This window comes from Bidens hawaiensis, unplaced genomic scaffold, assembly GCF_021521415.1.
Source record: "Bidens hawaiensis isolate Kalapana, Puna unplaced genomic scaffold, B.hawaiensis_p1.1 tig00036290_1, whole genome shotgun sequence".
In the NCBI taxonomy this organism is placed as follows: domain Eukaryota; kingdom Viridiplantae; phylum Streptophyta; class Magnoliopsida; order Asterales; family Asteraceae; genus Bidens; species Bidens hawaiensis.
Window position 1 is genome coordinate 64,414 of NW_027496317.1, and position 7,748 is coordinate 72,161.

Below are 7,748 nucleotides of genomic sequence, written 5' to 3' on the forward strand. Positions count from 1 at the left end.
ATTAACCTAGCGATTTTGTATTCCCATTTTATTATTGTATTTTACACAAATTAAACCTAAGAAGAGAAACTAATTTTGCCTCCATCACCCAAATCAAGATCCAAATATTTGTATGTACGTGATTATTAAAAAAATTACATGTGCGATTTTGCTTGTCCCACATACCAAACAAAAAAAATTACACAGTATCATTAAAAAATCGAACCCATACTACACAACATATGAAACTTGTATGTACGTGATACACTTTGTGAATGTATACGTATATATGTAGGCTCGTAGGTACGTCCACACGTGGGATGTAGGTGCGTACGTACGTACGTAGGCATGTAGGGTACATCCGCATGTAGGGACATACATATGTAGGCACATAGCTAGGTCGCCTGCACGTAGTGACGTAGAATGTATGGACATCTGTGCGTACGTATGTATGTACGTCTACACGTGGTATGTACCTACCTGCGTGTGTATGTATGTACGTACGTACGTACACTTCATAATGATACAAGATATTTTTACCAGTTCACCACCATTAACTCTTGCAAATAACAATAAATGCATTATCCATCAAATTAGATGAAGCATTGTAAACCTTGAAAACGAGTATACCAATAAATGATTTTCCAAATATATACTTAATTGTGGCTTTAATTGAGGGAGACTAGAGCTGCACGTTTCTTTTAGGTGATGGTACACCAAAATCACTAATATACCTTTTTGGTATTAAAGTTCAATAAAATGGTGAAACAAAAATTACAAGAATGCCATTTTGAGTTATGACCATTGATCAAACAAAATCAATGGATGAGATTCACTTCTCGCACTTCTCGCTGTAATATCACTTCTCGTAAGATCCATCCTATATATATATATATATATATATATATATATTTGAGAACCGCTTTGAATTTTAAGAACTCGAAAAAACTCAACGTAACAACTTTTTTTTTGAATTTTTTTTACACATGTGTAATACGTAAGTGTAAATAATGTACAAAAAATTACGGTAATTTTTTACACACCGATTAAACTTTTTACACATATGTAACTAAAGTTTAAACTTGTGTAATCAACAAAAATCTGTATTCTCTCTCCTGATTCATTTTTTAATCAAATTTAATCTCAGCCACATATTCTAACTCATTTAATTAAATGTGTGTTTTAAAATTAAGTTCTTACAACTCATCAAGTTCTTAAAAAATATCTCCCCTATATATATATATATAAACACACCGTTAATTAAAGTGTCTTTCTTTCTTAAATAGTTGGCCATATCACACGATACCATCCGCAAGAAACTGGTTACCAATAACCAAATCCCATGAAAAACTCCTTAATTATAATTACAACTTATAAAATTATTAAATGCATCTTTTTTATGATTATGAAAAAATTGCATGAAAATGCATCACGTATTCGTATGAATATTACATTAGAAAATATAAATTGAACTTATTAAACTATTTAATTTAATAAATAATTTTTTTTTAATTTAATCATTTAATTTCTATTATTTAGTTGTATTTCTTTTAAGTTTCCTGTGCATCATGGGTTCTAAAGCTAGTAATTAAATATTCGTTAACACAAGTTTTAATAGTAATGTAGATTAGAGGTGCACACACCGGTTTAAAACTCAAAACCGGTTTGGGTTGAAACCGGTTCGGTTTGGTAAACAAAAGTCAAAACCAGTTTATGATCGGTTTCGGTTCGGGTTGAAACCGGTTTCTCGTCCAGGTTACGACCGGTTTCGGTTCGGATTTTGATCGGTTTCGATTCGGGTTTTGAAAGGTTTTTGCCCGGTTTTGAGGGAGAAATTTACAAACCAGTTCCAAACCGACGGTTTCAATCGGTTCCAAACCGATTTCTACATAATCGGTTTCAAACCAGTACTCAATTTCGATTAAATTTTTGGGTCGGTTCGGTTAACCGTTTTATTTGCCCACCTCTAGTGCTGTAGTATGTAGATTAGTGGATGATATCAATTAAGCTGGCCTTAACTTTTTTAATAAGCACATGTGGATCTCCACTGATCACCACTATATATAGAAACCCATGCAACCCTTTGATCATGAAACTGTGTAGTATACATATATATCACCCAATTAAATCTTTAATTCAATATGACAACCATGCAAGAGGAGGCTATTCGTCCCATTGCAAGTTTCCCTCCTAGTGTCTGGGGTGATCAGTTTCTTGTATATGATATCTTCGTTGATATATGTATATAAACAAAATTCATTTATTTATAGAACTTGCATATGTGTAAATTATGTACCGGAGTGTGTAAATCATTTGCATGTGTATTTTCTACACATATATAACTACATATGAGCTAATTAACGTTTGAAAAATAATAGTCATATGAACACAAGTTAGTTTAATTGTTCTTTTTATGAACATAATATACACATCTGAATGTAAAAAGTGAAAGTTGTTAAACAATATGAATTATTGCTAGAAAAGTTTTAACTATTTAGCTTTGTTCTTTTAGTTTTAGCAATAGTAGTGTGTGTGTGTGTGTGTGTGACGGTGTCACATGTGTAGGCGAAGCAAGAAGAAGGACATGAAATTGAACAAGTTGTACAAGAATTGAAACATCAAGTGAAAAAGGAAATATTGGCATATTTATATGTTCAGGAGGAACATGTAAATTTATTAAAACTTGTTGATGCCATACAACGACTTGGCATAGCATATTACTTTGAGGAGGAGATTAACAAAGCCTTGCAACATGTTTATGAAACTTACGGAGATAACTGGAACGGTGGTTGCATTTCCCTTTGGTTTCGGCTAATGCGACAACAAGGCTACTTCGTGTCATGCGGTGAGTGGCATAACTAATGTAATATACTAAACTTATTGCAATGAAAATTTATGATAACGGCTTTATCAATTTAACAGATATTATGAACAACTATAAGGACAAAAACTGAGCGTTTAGTGAGAATTTAACCAATGATGTCGAAGAAATGCTTAATCTGTATGAGGCATCGTTTCTAAAGGTACCGGGAGAAGTCATACTCGATGATGCTCTTACTTTTACAAGAGCTTGTCTTGATGACATGGCAAAAGATCCTCAATTGGTGGAGAATATGTTTTCTAATGTAATACAAAGAACACTAAAACAACCTCTGCGAAAAAGATTGCCGAGACTGGAAGCGGTACACTATATACCTTTCTATCAACATCAAGCATCTCATAACGAGTCTTTACTAAAGCTTGCCAAGTTAGGGTTCGATTTGCTAACGTCATTGCATAAGAAGGAGCTTAGCCAACTTTCCATGTACAATCATATAACCCCTTCTCTTGCTTAATTCATCAGTATCAATATATGTTCAAATTATATATTTTCTTAAAATTTTTACATGTGCATTGGTGCATTGTAGGTGGTGGAATACGTTCGATGTCCCAAATAATTTCTCCTATGCAAGAGATAGATTGGTTGAAAGCTACTTTTGGGCACTAAGCGTGTATTTTGAGCCTGAATATTCCCACTCAAGAATTTTCTTGACGAAAATAATTGCAATGGCTACCGTTCTAGATGATACTTATGATGCTTATGGTACCTATGAGGAGCTTATGATCTTTACTGATGCAATTGAAAGGTATATATTACTAGTTTTTATCCCCAATATTACGAGGTTGTTTTATATTATTTGTTTCTAATATTTATTTATTTTTTAATTTTTATTTTTTAATTGCATGGAATTTAATAATATATTTATGGTTTTATGATAAATTGTTTTACAAATAAATGAGATGTTATAACCCGGTTTAAAAGCTATATGGGTTTGATGAGACCCAAGACCCCTTTATTCTTTTACTATAAAATTGGTTTTTTAATTATAAATAATATATATCTTCTTTTAAATAAATCAGATATTAATTTTTAGTATATCTCTAATTTATAGGATTTTTATAACAAATATTTGGTGAGATTAATTTTTATTTAATGAGATGTTATAACTCATTTAAGAAATAGCTGGGTTTGATGAGACCCGTACCCGTGAATTCGGGTCAAATACATGAGAAGTCTCCATTTAAAAATCAAGCAAATCTGTGACTTCGAAAAAAAAAGGAGCGACCACATCGCGACACGTAGGATTTTTATAGTTTCATTTATATATATTATAGATATGCATGTCACAAGCATATAGGCTAGTAATATTCCACCGTTGGAATAAAAGGAAATTTTCTAACTTATTAACAACTAGCTTTTGAACCCGTGTATTATACGGGATTTGTCAAATAATAAAAATAAAAGATCCATTATTTGAAAGAAATGAACAAAACTAAAGGTAAAAATAAAATATATAGTACAGACAATAAGAAGTCTAGAATCTCAAATTTACAAAATCGATTTTATATATATAATATTTGCATAAATTGTTTTGACTAATTACCCATGGATAACTATGATGAATGAGATGAAATATTAGAAAATTAGAATGAAAATTATAACTCATTTCTCAAAATTGTTTTGTCCCATAACCTATGGATTGTTAGAATAAATAAGATGAGAAATTAAATAATTAAAAATGAAATTATAACCCATTGCCAAAATTATCTTAATCCATGACCCATGGATTGTTAGGTAGAATTAAATGAGAGATTAGAAAATTGGAAAGGAAATTATAACTCATTTGTCAATATGGTTTTTCTCCATAAGACCATAACCCATGGATAAGTCAAATGAATGAGAAGAGAGATTAGGCCAAGAATGAATGTGAGATTGCCACATCATCTTCATTATTTCCTTTTATTAGTATAGTTAGATTAGATTGATAATATTATTCAATTCACGCATAGGTGGTCAATTATGTGCTTGGATGTGCTTCCAGAATACATGAAGCTATTATACAAAATGGTAATGGATGTTTACAAGGAAATGGAGGAAATCATGGAAAAGAATGGAAAACAGCATCATCTTAAATACTGGAAAGACGCGGTAAAGTCTCCATGCCTTCAATTGTTTTTGTTTTTTTCCATTTTATCACCTTATTTGTTGGCTTAATTGTTGTTTGACCCAAGAGGAAGATACAATCGTTTTAAAGGGTGGAAAGCCCAAGTAGCTACAACAAGTTGGTTGTGCCGTTGTGACCTTGTGGGGTTAAGGGGTGAATAGGTGTTTAATGGGTTTCTAATTGACCAAGTTAGAGTTATTTAAATATCTTGTTAGCTAAGTTGAGTTAATATTACAAATACATAATCAACCCTAGAGTTATGTAGGAGAGTTGTAAACTTGTAATAGAGATTTTCTTGAGTTATATTTCATCTGAAGTATAATATTGAGAGTTGTCCGATTTTCATATTTGTATGTTTATCATTTGATTTGTATCGATTTACTCCTTGATTATTTTCAATTTTAGACGAAGGAATACATCAAAAGTTACATGACTGAAGCCAAATGGGCACATGAAGGGTATATACCAACAATGGAGGAACACGCATCAGTTGCATTCATCAGTTGTGGCTACAAATTCGTTCTAATATCAAGTTTTGTTGGCATGGGTGATATAGTCACAAACGATACATTCGAATGGGCCCTCACTTTTCCACCTCTTGTTAAAGCATGTTGTGCGGTTTGTAGGTTTCAGGATGATATAGTTAGCTACAAGGTACATCCAATCTACCATTGAAAGCAACATATTTAGTTAACCTCCATGTACGTGTGAAGATATATTGAAAACCTTATATACTTTACTAACACTTGATCAAACTATCCAAGTGTAGGAGGAGCAAGAAAGAGAGCATGTTGCATCTAGTATTCATTGCTACACAAAGGAATTTGATGCCTCTGAGGAACTTGCCGTTGATTTGTTCCGCCAAAAAGTCGAAAGTGCATGGACTGAAATGAATCAAGAGTAGCTTATGTGCAAAGATGTTCCTATGCAGTTAATTGTGCAAGTGATCAATTTGGGACGTGTAATGGATCTCTTGTTTAATCATGAAAATAACTTCACACATGTCACGGAAGAACAAATAAAGATTATAAACTCTCTTCTGGCTGACTCTATGAGTAAATGAGCTCAATGGTGTCGTCATGGTGTAATCTTTGAACAAGATCTTAACTTCTTTGGTGTGGAGTGTTTAAATAGTTACTACTTATTTTGTTTTAATGTGTGTATTTCAGTGTTCGAGTTGCTCCGGTGTGGACTGTTCTGTGTGTTCGTAGTTACTTGTTTTAACGCCTGTAATTCAATGTTTGAGTATTTAAGCGTGTTTCATGCTTTCATAAATTAGACAAATAAAACGTGGCAAGTCTCGTATTCATTGATGCATATATTTTAATTGACAAGCTGATACGAGTTGTGTTATTATCAACCCAAAGGTGTAATTAAGTGTGAATAACGATTTGAAACAGGAACACCATTTAGTAAAATGTAATCTCGTAAATGAACCGAACGTTCAGTGATCCGTTCATGAATCGTTTGGCGGGAAGTACGTTTATGTTCATTTATTTAATAAGCGAACGAACATGAACACATATTCCGTTGGTTCATTTATGTTCATGAACATTCATTTATGTCTGTTTATTTATGTTCGTTTATGTATTAACGGAAATAATTAAATATTATCTGGATGAGTCATCTACGTAAAGATTTTATATTTGTTAATTTGTGTTAATTATTATATATGTTTATGTTTGTTTGCGTTCATTTACATCTCTTCATGTATGTTTATTTATGTTCGTTTATCTTTGTTCAGTTATGTTCGTTTAAATTTTAAACAAGCGAACATAAACGAACACAATTTTCAACTTTAAAATAAACGAACATGAACATAAATATTTGTTCGATGAAGTGTTCGTGTTCGTTCAAAGTTAAAGTGTTCGTGTTCGTTCAAAGTTAAAGGAACGAACACGAACATACCCTTGTTCTTGTTCGTGTTCGTTTGATTTATTTACAAACTTGTATTATTCACATTGATGAATACATATGTCTCAATCTTTAGTCTCTGCCGATTTTATTTGTGTTCGTGAACCGTTCGTGAACACATTCATTTTATTAATAAACAAATATGAACATAAAATCTCGTTCGGTAAGTGTCTATGAACCATTCGTGAATACATTATTTCCTTAACAAACGAATTAACATAAACAAGAGTACAAGACCTTGTTCGTGTTTGTTCGATTCGTTTACAACCTTAAAGATAAAACGAGATGGCTAGTTGGAAAGTTTGTTAAGAAACTTGGTTGCCTTTGAGGAAACCAATTTTATTCACAAAGAAATTAGTGAGTGTTGTGTGTGTAGATACATGAAACGAGAAGAAGAATAAGAAGAAGGAGGAGCAAATTGGGAGAACCAGGATTCATCTTTATTTATAGTCGCAAATATATTATTATACAGTAATAAATAAAAATTATTATTGTGTCACATGACACCTAATTGTCCTATTTTTTGCCAAGTGTTATTATTATTGTTCAACTTTGAAAGTAATAAATATCTAATTAAAATAATTAATAAATATTTTAAACATTTTATATTAATTATTTATTTATAATTTTATAGTAGTAAATAAAGTAAAAAAAACAACTAGAAATAAAAGAACGCATGTATAACTTTTGAAACTCATTTTAGTGTGTGTAAATTTATGTTGTATTTTTTTAGTTTATTAGTGACCGATTTAGAATGTGCCACGATTCGTCTTTACTCTAAGCAATACGAAAATGATTCATCTCATTTGATTATTTTTTACTATTAATACTATATAATAAACTTTTTTATATGTATTGATAACTTTTGTT

General features: G+C 31.5%; 1 pseudogene; it reads left to right on the top strand.

Annotated features, from left to right (window-relative positions):
- The first annotated feature begins 2,120 nt into the window (after positions 1-2,120).
- On the top strand, positions 2,121-6,027 carry LOC143588264 (beta-caryophyllene synthase-like; annotated as a pseudogene).
- The last annotated feature ends 1,721 nt before the right edge of the window (positions 6,028-7,748 follow it).